The sequence below is a fragment of the Chionomys nivalis genome, chromosome 22 (genome assembly GCF_950005125.1).
Source record: "Chionomys nivalis chromosome 22, mChiNiv1.1, whole genome shotgun sequence".
Lineage (NCBI taxonomy): Eukaryota > Metazoa > Chordata > Mammalia > Rodentia > Cricetidae > Chionomys > Chionomys nivalis.
In genome coordinates this window covers 29,446,252-29,460,849 of record NC_080107.1, presented here as the reverse complement: position 1 = coordinate 29,460,849, position 14,598 = coordinate 29,446,252, and the positions used below count along the sequence as shown (strand labels likewise).

General features: G+C 42.2%; 1 non-coding gene across 1 annotated transcript; it reads right to left on the bottom strand.

Annotated features, from left to right (window-relative positions):
- Positions 1 to 2,364: 2,364 nt before the first annotated feature.
- On the bottom strand, positions 2,365 to 2,499 carry LOC130865001 (small nucleolar RNA SNORA29). Its single transcript, XR_009056045.1, has one exon. It is a non-coding gene; the product is annotated as a small nucleolar RNA SNORA29 (small nucleolar RNA).
- Positions 2,500 to 14,598: the final 12,099 nt, after the last annotated feature.

Sequence of the window (14,598 nt, the reverse complement as noted above, 5' to 3'; positions counted from 1 at the left end):
TCAGAAAGCAACCTGGCAGTCACTGCTGAGAGGGGCGGGGAATTCACTGATGGACTCTCTGAAGGACCAGAAATCCGAACAGCCTGCTCTGCACATGGGCTGGACAAACACTGCAGGGATACTCTTCGCTGACTTATTATTAAGGAAAGATTCAAGACACCAAAAGGAAATATCGTCTGAATTTGCTCTAATCTTTCCAGGTGCTAGAAACCCCATACTTTTGACACAGAGTTCACAAAGTTTGGAAAGAAAATGGTAAAACCTGGAAATGAGTTGTTCCTATCCTTTAGAAGGTCTCCATAACAGAACTTTTCTTACACTGTTCCTATTTTGTCTGTAGTGTATATCCTCGGCCTCCTACTAACGCCATGGCCTCTGGTCCAACTGCATCATCCACATATAAAGCCAGCCGCTGGCCTTACCTCGTTATGCTTTATTTATTAAACTAATGTCTTACTTATTTAATTACGTTAATTTTAAAGATGTCCCCTTGAGCTCTCAAAGATTCTGAAATTATTCTAAACACTTAAGATAGCCCAGTGGATAAGAGCGCTTGCAGTGCAAGCTTGTGGACCTGAGTTCAAATCCCAGCATCCACATAAACAGCCTGGCCTGGCTATGAAGATAACGAAGGAATCTGATCTTGCGTTAAACCTACAACACACACCCTGATAAGTTCCATTTTATCACCCGTGACTTTATTTGTCAATGCTATTAAGACCAACTGAGTCATTTTCCCAGTTTTCCAATATGTCGTATCATCTCTGGTCTAAAATTGTACTCAAGATCAATCAGTTAAAGTCTGTGTTCTGGACAAAGTGGCATCATAGTCACACTGGCGATTTCATATTTACCAGTGATAACTTCATTTGGAATTTGCTAGTAAATAACCCAAAGACAAAAAAGAAGAAGAAAAAGAAAAACAATAACAAGCAAAACCCAGATGCTATCACAGGCCTGGCAAGGACAGACAGCCTGATAGAATTGCCTGCCTCAACAGGAACTTTCAGGTGGCTCCCTATTCGTCTAGATTTGAAATGTGCCAGTTCTGTTGGAACTGAGCAGAATTCACATCAAACAAAGAATTTAAAGCAGTTGCAAGTCCTGGCCTGAAACCCAGAGTGTGGCGTTTCTAAGGGCTTGGACTGTTGCTTGCAGTCACGATGCTCCCGGCTGAGGTAGCTGAGAAGTGGACAGTCGCGAAGGGTCATCTCCTGATACCATAACTAAGGATTAAAATGGAGCGGACCGTGCATGACATTTTCCTAAAAGTTCCCTGTGATTGGAGAACAAAGGGAACCTGGCACCTTTCCCAACTGCGTTGCTTCGCAGTCTAGGTGTCTCCAGTCTAGCCCCTGGAGAAGAGGCTGTACCTGATGGCTGTTGTTATTTTTCTTCTCTCGCTCTTGGGTCTTGTTTCCTTATTATTTGAGATACAGTCACTGTACATATTTGTGGGGCAAATGTGATATTTCAATACATGTGTATGGTGTGCCTAGATCCCCATCCTAGCTAAATTTTCAAAGGTGTTCCGACGGAGGCAGAGAGGAATCAGTTTGAAATCCCATTAAGACTTCCTGCTAACCTCTTCGTGGTGGCATGGTGTGTAATCCCAGCCGTCTGTGGCCAGTATGGGTTATATGGCGAGATGCTCTCTGAACAAAAACAAGGTCCATGCTTAGTCAACATCCTCCTCTGCCCCATCCCCATTTCGCCACCAAAAACAAGGTGATAGAGAGGATTTTGCTCTTTTCTGTTGTTTTTCACTTCAGATTAGTAAACAACTATTATTGCTTTGTTTTTAGAGAGGTGAAATTACCCAAGCTTAAACATGCAATCAAATCAAAATGTATACAAATCTAATTACAGCTCAAAAGGAGACCAATTTATTTCCAGTTTTAACTGTGGAGCAGCAGCCCCGCGTCTATTACCATATTAGAAAAGAAATCACCACCTATTCCACTAATTTGGGAAGGCACAGGTGCCTAGCTGTATTAGCAACAAACTCGGGATCATCTGCGTTAACATTTACATTGACCGGGGCTGGAGAGATGGCTCAGTGGTTAAGAGCATTGCCTGCTCTTCCAAAGGTCCTGAGTTCAATTCCCAGCAACCACTTGGTGGCTCACAACCATCTGTAATGAGGTCTGGCGCCCTCTTCTGGCCTTCAGGCATACACACAGACAGAATATTGTATACATAATAAATAAATATTAAAAAAAAATAAAAAATAAACATTTACATTGACCAATGCAGTACGTTGCTCCCCTGTTTTAAAGCATACAGGATAAAAATCCTTACAAATCCATTAGTCAAACTTTTGGGGTTTGCATATATAGCATAGTGTCACCCATCAAAGGCAATAGTGTTAAGTACAGCCATTTCACAGAGGACACTGAAAAGCCCTCTCTCTTCATGTCATGGCACCTTTAACCCATCCCATGAGCATAGCCACTATAATCTAGCAGTTAGAGAAGAAAACAACCATTGTGTGTGCAGTGTCTGAGCCAGTTCCTGGGAACAGAGTCATTGACCAAAGAGGAGCCTTGCCCTCAAGGGACACAGATAACTGTCCCCCTCAAGTTCAGCGAGGTGTGCACAGAAGGTCATTGGTGACCGTGTAGTTGACAATTCCCGTGATGCTAGCCACCGGTCCTTCCCACAAGCAGTCATCCTCTGGGTAGCACGGCTGTGCTCCACTAGAGCAATCCTCTTGATTCCAGAGTCCAGCTTTTTCCCTTTAGGTACAAAATGATATAAACTTTTGACAAATAACAGGAGAGAACAGTTTTATAAATTAATATGTGATAGACGTAGGTTAAACAAAACTAAAAAAAATATCCAATCACAGATAACATAAATGGTGAGCTCTAGAAAACTGTTTTTAACTCTCAAATGTTCTCTTTAATTACTCTTAAGTACTATAAATATAATACCTATAAAATATAAGTATATATGTGTAAATATACATATATACTTAGCATCATTAAAAAAAACCAACATATTATAGGCATTTTCCCATAAAGCTTGTCTTATTTCAAGGTAGCTGATTTTTTCTGTGTGTGGCTGTACAACTGTGGCCAGTGGTTTAAGTCTTGACAACGGTGCTATAGCTAACAACTTTTACACAGGTATGTATAAAAGCAGAAGCATAGGCTTAACTTTTGGAAGTGAAGTTATGTATTTTATTTTACTTTACTGTTGGTATGCATGTGTTTGGGGGCACATATGTGTGAGGGTATGTAGAGGACAAACGTGTGTGTCATTACTCAGGACCCAGCCCATCGACTTTATCGTTGCTCTCTCTGGGACCAGAAGTGAGAGGCTACTTGACCACGGCTCCTGAACTCTGCCTACCATTGTTTCCACCATGATGGAAATATCCATCTCCATCTTACCATGGATTATATCCATCTCACCATCATCTCTGGCTTTTTATGTGGGTACTGGGGACTGAATTCAGGTTCTCATGAATATTTGTCAAACATGATTTGCTGACAAAGCCATCTCTTAAGCCCCATCCATTTATTTATCTACTTTTAGAAATTTATTTAATTTTATACTATTTATTTTATTTTAAAACTTGTTATGTAACTCAGACTAACCTTAATCTCAGTGTTCTCCTGCCCCAGTCTTGGCGTGCTGTAGTTAAAGGCAGATTTTGCAACACCTGACTCAGGAGGGGTTGTTTTTTTTTTTTTTTAAAGTCATAAAATGTGCTATAACTTGCTACTCTGAACAAAACTAGGTAAGTTTTCTTGTAGCTATGAAATAGTGTAAGTTATAAAATTTTAAATATTTGCTAATGTAATAATGGAAAAATGAATCCTGCTTGTTGTTGTTGTTGTTGTTGTTTGAATCATAACATTCGAAGCTCAAAACTGAATTTGATCATCTATTACCTTACTTTTAGCACATTTTTATTAGATAAATAAATAGTTTATCATTATTTATGTTAAGTCTTTTATAATAAATCTTATTTATTTACAATAAGTCACCATTTTAAGACACAGCTAAGGTAGACATGATGGAATATATCTGTGGTCACAGCATGTGAAAGATGAAGACGTTAGAATCTGAGTCCAGAGCAGCTGGGTTATCTAGTGAGCTCTAGGCCTGACTGGGATGAACAATAAAATTCTGTCTTAAAAACAAATTTTTTTTAAAAAGACTTTTTTTAAAAAAAAGGTTCAACTTGGTGGTTTTGGTGTGTTCAAACTTTACATCATTGTTACATTATCTAATTCTAGAAATTTATATCACCCCGAAAAGAAATTTCATGTGCATTAGCAGCCACCATCCCCACCTTATTGCCACAGCCTAGTCCCTGACAGTCACAAATACAGACATTTTCAATAACTAGAAGCAAATGACATGTGGCTTTTATGAAATGGCTCCTTTTGCTTAGCATACTTATCCATCTCTCAATACTTTGTTGCTTTTGCAGGTGAACGAGATCAAACCAGTCAGCACTGTAGCAGAGTAGATAAGCCCCTCCCACTAGCTAAAAAGTTATTGACTCTGTGGCTGTTAGGAGAGCAAGTCAGTTTTAAGAATATGGTCCCTAGTAGCTCCCCCAGGCTCCAGAGATGAACAAACCCCCAAGTGTACATGGATAGCACAAACTGAATTTAGGTTATTTATAAAAAGAAAAAAAAAGAAGACATGAAATTGGGAGGGGGTGTTTTGGGGGTTGGGGAACAATGGGAAAGGAAGGAGAATATGATGAAAATACATTATATATATGGTGTGTGAAATTCTCAAAGAACAAATTTAAAATATATATTTTAAATGATCCATTGTCTAAATAAAACAAATTTTATTTATCCATTCACCAATTGATGGACATTTGGGTTGTTTTTACCTTTTGTCTATTACAAACATTTGTCTATTATAAAATATGGGCATATATGTGTAAATGTATATATACATTTTATACATATTCCTTGTAGTTTTTGTCTGTTTGTACCGGGGTAGACTGGTTCCTTACATAGCTGGGGATGACCTTGAACTTCTGATCCTCTTGCTTCTGCCTCCTAAATGCTGGGGCTAAAATCCATGGATATGGCCATGCCAGGCAAGCACTGTCCCACGTAACCTATGGTCCCTGCACTCAATTCTCTTGACGGATGAAATTGCTGGGCCATGCAGTAATTTCACGTTTGACATTTTGAGACGCAGCCAGCTTCTTTACACAGAGACTGCCACTTTGCTTTGCCATTCATGATTTGGGGATTGTACTCCTCCTTGTCCCCGTGATACCTGGTTTTCTCTATGGTCGCCCATGTAAAGTGGTACCCCTCTGCGGCTTTTATTTGCCTTTCCTGACAGTGAGTGAATTTTAGCAGCTTTTTGTGTTGTTCTTAGCCATTTTCTCACCTGAAGAATATACATCATAATGTTTTGTCCATTTGGACACTGCCTTGTCTCTTGCTGGTGAATTCTAAACATTTCTGTATGCTCTGGACACCAAGGCCTCAGTAGATGTATGATTTAAAAATGATTTTTTTTCCCTCTTCACTTCCTTTGATGCCTGAAAGCTTTTGCTCTATGGCAGAGTGCAGAACTGATGGTGGAAGATACAAAATAATCCCGCACTGGTTCAGAATTACATATAATAAAGGGTTATTTATTTTGGAGAGACTTACAGATCACTGTCCTAGATCACAATTCTCTGCACAAACAGGAAACAGGTGCAGAGTCTAGCAGCCAGAAGTGAGAGCGAGCACAGCTTTACAGCTGCATTTATAGTATAAGAGACCATGCCCAAGTGGGCTGGTGTCTCAAAGGCTTTTGGTTGAAGGAGCAGAAGGAGCTCCCACAGCACAATACCCCTGACTTTTCTATGTGTTTGCTATGCTTTTGGTGTCAGATCTTTACCTATCTAAAGTCACAAATACACTGTTTTCTTGTAAGAGTTTTATAGTCTTAATGCTCACATTGAAATCTTTTCTTTACTTTTATCTTTTTTTTAATATACAGTATGAAGTTGGAGTCAAAATTCTCTCTCTCATGTCAGTATCTGATTGCCCCACCATTCGTTGGCCTTGTTAACCCTATAAAGTGTACACATCTTTCCTATTTCTTTCTATTTTGCTCCTTTAGGGAGTTCGTATGACTCTGTAGCACTCTTCACTAGTAAGAAAGTTAGTCATATGGATTGTATTTGTTTTCCTCGTAAATTTCCCTCCAGCTAGAGTCACTGCGGGAGGAAACTATGGCTGAGGAACTGTTTTCAGCAGACTGGCCTCTGAGTCGGTCTGAGGGGCATTTCTTGGCTGACCACCACTGCTGGGCAGGTAGTAGGTGGTACTAGGTTATGTAGGAGGGGATCGCTAGGGAGGCGAGCCAGAGTGTGGTGGTCTGAGTGAGAGTGGGCCCTATGGGCTCATAGGTTTGAATACTTGGTCCCCAATTGGCGAAGCTATTTGGGAAGGATTAGAAGGTGTGGCCTTGTTGGAGGAGGAGTGTCACTAGGGATAACCTTTGAGGTTTCAAAAGCCTATGAAAGCCCAGTCTCTGTCTCTCTCTATCTCTCTCTGTCTCCCTCCCTCTCCCTCCCTCCCTATTTCCCTTCTTCCCATGGCTATGGATCATATGTAAGCTCTCAGCTACTTCTCCAAAGCGATGTCTGCCTGCCTGCTGCCATGCTACCTAAAATCATGATCATGGACTCATTCTCTGAAACTGTAAACAAGCCCCCAAATTAAATTGTTTCTTTTATAATTTTTCTTGGTGGTGGTATTTTGCTGCAGCAATAAAAGGTAGCTAAGACACAGAGGAAGTAAGCCGTCAGGCAATGTTTCTCCATGGCCTCCCCAAGTTGCTTTTGGTCATGGCGTTTATTTCAGCAATAGAAAGTGAACTAGCACACTCTCTCAATGATTCAATTTGCTTGCGGTCAAGTTGATTTCTTGGCATTTCTTGCTTTGTTGTTTGTCTTTCCATGATGGCAGTGTTTTTATCTTAAGCCGGCAGAGTCCAGTATTTCTTATGGCTTCCCCTTCAGGCTTCTCTTTATGGAGTGTCTTCTGAAGTGTGATCGTATCCAGAAATGACAAAGAATGCACCGTCATTAGACATCTGCAGCTTCTAAGAGAGGCCGTGGATGAATCCACTGGAGACCGCACTCAAGAGACAACAGCGGGGAGGGATCATCTTTGGGATGATCCCGCCAAGGATTTGAGGGAAAAGCAGAAAAGGTAAAGAAAATCTGGGAGCAATAGCTGGACATGGAGTTGAGAGAGAGACAGAGACAGAGACAGAGAGAGAGACAGACAGAGAGAGACAGAGAGAGAGACAGAGAGAGAGAGCAAAGAGATTCATGGGGAGCAGAGCAGGTTATGGAGTGAGCCAGAAGCTCCAAGTGACTGAGGGAAGTCAGGCCGCACAAAGTCCAGAGAGGAAGTGGGGTCAGCTGGACTTAGATGTGGGCGGTAGGAAGACAGGCAACAGAAGCCCAGAGAGCCCATGGTGACTTACTTTTTCTTTCCAAAAAAAGAAAAAAAAAATTAGTTATTTTAAAATGGTTTAAGATTAAGAACTGAGAGTGATATTTCTAATAAAAGTAAGGCTTAATTAACTTTCTCATGCTACTGGGATTTTGGTTTTAAATTCTGGGAAAAGCCACACATTTGGAGTAGTTAACGTATGCAAAGGGTTCACAGCAGTACTTGGGTTTGTTTTGGTCTCAGGGGATGCAAACGCTGAGACAAAACTAGGAATGTAAAAGATTTGGGGGGAGCATGCTCGTAAAAAAGTAAAAGGAGGCAGGAACATGACTAGGTGACTGTCTTAGGGTTTCTGCCAAGAGACACCATGACCACAGCAACTTTTGTAAAGGAAAACATTCAGCTGGGGCTGGCTTCGGTTTAGTCTGTTATTATCACGGTGAGAAGCGTGGTGGCATTCACTTGGCCTACTGGATGAGCCTGGATGTTCCATTGTCCCTCAGACATCCCAGAATGTAACACAGGCTGGCCAGCACCTCGGTTTCGGCCTTGTGAGAATCAGAGCAGATCAGTGGAGCCCAGTATGTCTGACTTCTGACCTCTCGAGATGAACAATAGTAAATGGTTAATATTGTAAGAAGGTAAATTCGTGATTATTTGTTATCCCAGCCACAGAAAGCTAGTGATTCCTCCCAAGCAGTTCATTCTATCTTTAAGTGGTACTTGTTGCAAGAAAATGTTTCCCGCTTATACTAAGATCGGTCACTCTGTCCCTTGTACTACAGGACCAGATTCCTTGCTTGCAGCCAGAAAAACAGCCAACACTAGCTACTGAAGCTTGCCTTCCTTTGCAGCAAGGAATCCCTGCACATCCTTCCTCTTTGATGTTTTTTGCCAAATATACTCCATCTTGCTTAAGTCCCTAGATTTATAGTCTCCCTACATAGGCTTTTGCTTTAACAACAAAATAAGTTTTGAAAAGCCATTCTGATCTGGGGCTTTTTGCTCTTCCATTAGAAAGAAGAAAAAAATACCATCTTTATCACCAAAGAGAAATATTTTCTGGACCATTGATTACTAGTAGAAAAGCATTCTTTTAAATGACCTGGAATTGAGGAAGTAGAAAATTATTAGGAAGGTTTCAAAAGTATGGATCTCTGTGAACATCATAGGCTGAGATAATTGGGATTAAAATTTAACACTTAGGTAGTTAGCAGAAATTACCCTGAGAAATAGGCTCAGCAAAACCCAGTATCATCTGGGAATTAGAATGGTGTCTTTTATCTGTCTGGCTGGGCTTTTGATCAGAATAAAGTCTTCAATTGTTCTTGGAACACGGGCTCTGACAAGACACCAGGGAGTTGGAGGATGGAGTATTACTGTCTGATCCTCGATTCAGAGGGCCTGAGATCTGCTGAATTTGTGATTAACTGCAACGAAAATGAGAAAAGGGAACCTAAGATCAAAGGAAAGCGGGTAGCAGAAAGAGCATTCGAACAGCCATCACAAACACAGGCTACTCCACGAAAATGTCGCTCTAAAGGACACACAGATATAAGGGAGCAGAGCTATTGGGAAATGAACGGGAAAAACTAAATTGGAGACAGTGGATGCTTATCCCTTTTATATTACAATCAAATGGTTCCAATTTCTTATATACACAGGTGTTTTCTTTTAATTAAATGTTGCTCACTTTTGGAAGAATGGTTGTCTCGTAATCTCGTAAGATAAATGGTAATTACTCAAAAAAAAAATCTGTTAATTGAGATGACTGGAAGTGTTTGTTGACCGGCCGAGCAAGGAGCGACGATGTTATTCTAATTGCAATTTGGATCGCTTGGGAGAAAGCGAAATTGAGTCAGAAGAAAGCATATGTCCCCGATTCTTTATCCTTCCTTCTTACATGACCTGCCGCTCTGGAGTGACTTCTGCATTAGAAGCAGGTGTTGGCAAAAAGTGAAGAATTGGGGCTGGAGAGATAGCTCAGCTGTTAAAGTACTTGCCTTGCAAGTGTGGGACATGCATTTAATCACCAGCACCCATATAAAAAGCGGGGCGTGGCGGCATTCCCTCGTAACCCAGTTGCAAGGGAGACAGAGACAGGCAGATCCTTAAAGTTCCCTGGCTAGCCAGCCTAACCAGCAAATCCCAGGTCCCAGTGAGAGACCCTGTCTCAGGAACCAAGGTGAATGACTTCTGAGGTTGACCTCTGGCATGAACACTCACGTTCATGTAGGCGCACAAGAGAACAGTCTGTACACCCTTGCTCTAGACCTTCTGACGCAGAATCTGGGAGAAAAGACACTTGGGCTTCAAAATACAGGTGAGATTACATGTAGATTTTTTTTTTTTTTTTTTTTTTTTTTGGTTTTTCGAGACAGGGTTTCTCTGTGGCTTTGGAGCCTGTCCTGGAACTAGCTCTGTAGACCAGGCTGGTCTCGAACTCACAGAGATCCGCCTGCCTCTGCCTCCCGAGTGCTGGGATTAAAGGCGTGCGCCACCACCGCCCGGCTACATGTAGATTTTTAAGTGCACCATCCTATTGCGTTTGATGAATGTTTACATTCCATGTAAATATCACCCAAAGCAAGACTTCTAATGCCCAGAAAGCTTCCTTTGGTGCTTTGGGGTTAGTCAGACACCCACCCTCAGGAGTAACCACTGCCCCAATTTCTACATTGTACACATGCTCTCAGATGCTGGAATTTACTCCCCATCAGCGAGGGCTCTGGTTATTTATTCGTAATTCGTAAGTATCATTCATGTGAAAATGCTGCACGATCTTCACGCACTCACCCGCTAATGAACACAAGGGTTGTGTGTTCCTTTTTCTTAAGACCGCCTAACGAGTGGCTACAAATGTAACAGATTAATCAGCCTGCATTTATTATCATTTCTATAGGCTTCCGTCTCCAGCTTTTAGCTCATGTTTTTGTATAGACACTTGCTTTCCCTTTTTTTTTTTAATTATAAAAATTGCTTTATTGTAAAGAACTTTGGTACAGTTAGAGAAACCATTCTGAAGTCGCAGAGCTTCCGTTTGAATTGCACAGTTTCACTATCAGTTACATTGTAATGCACTTACCCCACCACCATGAAAGAAAATTAAAAAATGTAAAACCCAGGCCAGAGCTAAGCTGGGAAACCAGCTAGCTTTATAGCCCCTTTACGATGCATGTGTTCTTTATCTCTCATCACAAGAGGCTGCCCTTTCTGTTCTCCTTCCTACATGCTAGAGTGTACCCACATGTGCATTCCTTACATGTACTCATGTATTCTGGTTATTTTTGCACACTTGACACAAACCTAGACGTATCTGGGAAGAGGGACTCTCATTTGAGGAATTGCCTCCATCCGATTGGCCTAGAAGCATGTCTGTGGGGGCATTTCCTTAACTGATTTATGCGGAAGGGCCCAGCCCACTGGAGGTGGTACCCCACCCGAGAAGGTAGTCCTGAGTGGTGTAAGAAAGCAGGCTGAGCAAGTCATGAGAAACAAACATACACAGCTTGTTTCGTAGAAACAAGGCTTTGGTCAATAGTGTTCCTCTACGGCCTCTGCTTCAGTTCCCGTCCCCGTGTTGCTGCTTTGAGTTCTGTCCTGACTTCCCACAGTGATGGACCATAGCATGGAAGTGTAAGCTGAAACAAATCCTTTCCTCCTTCAGCGGCTTTTGGTCACAGTGTTTTACCACATCAACGGAAAGCAAACTGGGACAAAATGAACTTTATGCGCTAGGACTCACAGACTAAGGAAAACGCAGCTTTTTAATTCTGAGATTGCATGGCCTCACTTAACGTGATGCAATTTGATTAATACTATTTCACTTTGGTCAAGTGAATATCTAGAAGTCGAAGTGCTCACTTTCAGGGCTGTTTCATATTGAACTTCATAAGGAAATGCCAGATAGTTTTTCAAATAGTGATCCCACTTTAAGGCCAGTGAGCCGGTTCGGTAGATAACGGCACTTGCTACCAAGCGTGATGACCTGAATCCAGTCTCAGAACCCACATGGTGCAGGAAAGTACCAATTCCTGTAAGTTGTCCTCTGACTGGCACATGCTCTTGAGCTTTCTCTAAATAAATAACTGAAAAAACATGACACCATTTTCCTTCGCTCCTGGCAACACGAAGCTCAGCATGTTTATCCTATACGGTTGAATAGAGAGGCAGCGTCATTGCATACAACTGAACATAGAGATAAACAAGGAAGCAGGGTTACTATATACACCTGGAGAAAGAGGCAGGGTTCGCTAATTCCAGCAGGAGCAGTCTCTGTAGGTGAGCAAACTTCTCGCCCTGGGGATAAAGCTATGGTGCGCATTTTCTGCACACATTATCAGCATCCACACATAGGTCAGAGGAAGGCTTTGCCATCCCTTGAGCCCCACCCTGGGGGGATGGAAATGCACAGAGCCCTGGGAACATTTTGCAGGGCCTGCTTACTTCATGGGGAAGTACCAGACTCCTCCAGGCTTCTTATTCTGAAGCCAGCATTTTTACAAAATCACATTCATGAGACTTAATTGACTTGAGTTTGTTGAAGTGCAGTGTAACCCTTCAGACGAGGACAGTCATCTGCCACGGAGGAGACCACACCAAGGTGCTAGGTAGCTTGCCAATGCTAGAGTTGAATGAAATGGCTGGCTGGAGGTACAAAAAAGACAGGCAGCTGCTCCACCTGACCACTGGGGCCTGGTGGAGCAGTGGAGAATCACAAGCCCTTCACTTGTCTCTTTGAGAATAAAACTTTTCTTTTACTAAAAATAAAAGCAGTGTGTCAACAACCCGTAGCCAGGGGATCTTGAATAGTCTGGGGGAGATAAACCTGTTTAAGCTCCGTGCTATTCTGTTTCCAAGTAATGTGCTCAAGAATCTTTTCTTCGGTTCCCAGACAGTATTTCAGATAAGCCTTTCACTTTTCAGTACACTATGGTTCCAATAGTCTTAGAACCATGGAAAGACAGTGCTAACTATGCTTCTCTCAGGTGAACAACTGGACTCGGTTTAACTTGAGAAGTCTTTCATCTATTCTGAAAAGATAAAATAAAAATAGATTTAGCACGGTGTTGGAAAATAAGCTTGGAATTAGCTTGTCTATGCTGCCCAACTTTTCAAACTCTGTACATTTTTTAAAAGTACAGAGGGCTGCTGCGGTCAGGATTTCACCCCATTTGTCCAAGCTCTTCTGTGGACTCTTGGACCTCAGGATTCATAATTCACCTACTTGAGGCCAAGCTAATCTGCTTGCTCCTTCAGGACAGCAGCTGTAGGGTTTCTCACCATGCTTGGTTGCTCATGGACTTTCTACATGCCAGGCATAGTGGCACACAACTTTTATCCTAGGCAGAGGCAGGCAGATCTTTGTAAGTTCAAGGTCTGCCTGGTCTACGTAGTGAGTTCCAGGATAGCTACATAGAGACCCTGTCTCAGAGAGAAGAAAGAGAGAGAGAGACAGAGAGAGAGACAGTCAGACAGTAGGACCTTCCTGATATTTCCATTGCAGCCTGATTCTGCTAAGAATGGGCCTCTGAGCGTTACAGGTTTGGGAAATATTTTTGACGCCAGTGGACACTAAGAGCCCTCTCCTGAAATAGTTGGAATTTTATACTCAGTCCACACTTAAGTACTTACATAACCATGAAGATCAGGAACCCATATTAAAAAAAAAAAATAAGCCAAAAACCAAAAGGTACCACTTACTTATTTTGCCTATGAAGTTCTTAAAAACAAAGACTTCATGTTTTATTAACTCCAAACACACGGCTGGCTCTGGAAACCTGAGTCTTGCACTCAAGTGCTTTGGAAACTGGGAGAGAAGATGAAGAGTCACCGGAACAGAGAAGGAAGAGAAAACCCTTTAATAATGCTTGTGCCATGGAGCTTAGCAATGGACCCAGGAAGCCAGAGTCCCCGTTCCCTTCAGCTAATAGCAAAAGCTGTAAAGGTGGAGCCAGCTGTCAGTGCTGTGCTCCTGTCCATGTGGCTGCACAGGAATCCAGTGTCCAGGTGTGCATCCCGGCGCTGACTGTCCCTTGCAGGTAAGGGTACAAGAGAGGATGCAGCCACAAACACTGGAATCTTTTCCATCGGTGTTCAGGAGGCATACCAGCTTTATTTTTTAGTTTCAATTTTACTTTTATTGTACATTTACTAATCCATTTTGAACAGGTGGATAGACAAGAATATGCCACAGTATAAACATGAGGGCAGAGAACAACCTTTAAGGCTCTGTTCTTTCCTTTCACCATGATAGACCCCAGACTGGAACTCTGGTTGTGAGGTTTTATGAAAAGTACCTTGACCCACTGGGCCAACATGCCTGCCCTATATTCTACTTCTACAATAAGGAGTTTATCATGTTTCCCATCTGTTTTTCACAACAGAGCATCAAAATGATCTATTGCTGCTTGTAATTTTCTTCTAAAATGGGGTACAGTATTAGACCACCTTTGAAAATACATTTAAGTATAGAATGTTCCCCACCTCCAAGCCCCCGAAATATGTAGGGAATGAGTTAGTAACCCTCAACTCTCCCCCTTGAGTGTTACTCAGCCCCAGCTCCCTCCCACCACCATCCAACCATCCCACCAGTCTTTGCCACATCTACTCACTATCCTGATGGCTTTATTGTCCCCATCCTCACAGACAAAAAGGTAAGCAAGGCATTCCGCGTGCACAGATACACCCTTCACCTTGCACAGGCTCTCATCTACTTACGGACGCCTCCCCGGGGCTTCACGAATAAGAAAAGCTGGCACGGGAGAGAGAAGACATGAATTACTGATCACTTGGGCACAACCTCTCAATGAGATGAGCCTAAGAAGTATCTCAACCCTTGGGAAGCCGTTCCCAGATGCATCATTTACATCTTTAGTGAATATGTTCTGCCTGGCTTCATACTGGGTAGACAGCTGCTCACAAGAACCTCTTTCATGAGACATAAGGCACGCACACATGCATGCTTTCATCTATCCAATAAACACGGTGACTTACTAGGCTCTAAGTACTATGCAAAGTGCAGTAGATGCTTCCATACCAGACGTGGTGGCTCTATTTGTGCTTCAGATGAAAGACCTAGGGGAATTAGCTGCTGAGTGCTTGTGGGGCAGTGGAGAGACTTGAGTGTCATTCTAATATAAGAAAA